This window comes from Buteo buteo, chromosome 23 (genome assembly GCF_964188355.1).
Source record: "Buteo buteo chromosome 23, bButBut1.hap1.1, whole genome shotgun sequence".
In the NCBI taxonomy this organism is placed as follows: domain Eukaryota; kingdom Metazoa; phylum Chordata; class Aves; order Accipitriformes; family Accipitridae; genus Buteo; species Buteo buteo.
In genome coordinates, this window is record NC_134193.1 from 12,128,511 (window position 1) to 12,128,994 (window position 484).

Consider the following 484-nt stretch of genomic DNA (forward strand, 5'->3'; position numbering starts at 1 on the left):
AGGAGAGTAAAATCCAGGTTTGGGTTGACCTGGTGTGTTGCTAGTTTTATAACTGATGTTTGTATTAGTGCCATTTAGAAAGAGAATAGAAAATTCTTGGATCAGCACAATCTAGCAGAGCAGGTCTTGTTCCACTCCAGAATTAACAGAGAAAATTATTATATGAAATGTTCACAAAGAAAAAAAAGCAGATAAAGCTGGGAGGCTCCATAGCTCAGGGGTTAGAGCACTGGTCTAGTAAACCAGGGGTCGTGAGTTCAAATCTCACTGGAGCCTAAGGGGGGGCTTTGTACCTCTTGCAAAGATCTAGAGCTTTATCTTTCTGGTTTATTTCCAAAATACTGCTGGCATCATTTTTTGGAGCATCCACCCCAGCCTAGCTGAAATACAAACATCATATAGCACCTATACCAAATAGCAGGCAATAAGAAGCAGAAAAAAAATAGCAATGGTCAGAGTTAAACCCTCAAAAGAATACCTCAAA

General features: G+C 39.7%; 1 non-coding gene across 1 annotated transcript; it reads left to right on the forward strand.

Moving 5' to 3' along the window:
• Positions 1-203: 203 nt before the first annotated feature.
• Positions 204-276, forward strand: TRNAT-AGU (transfer RNA threonine (anticodon AGU)). Its single transcript has one exon. It is a non-coding gene; the product is annotated as a tRNA-Thr (tRNA).
• The last annotated feature ends 208 nt before the right edge of the window (positions 277-484 follow it).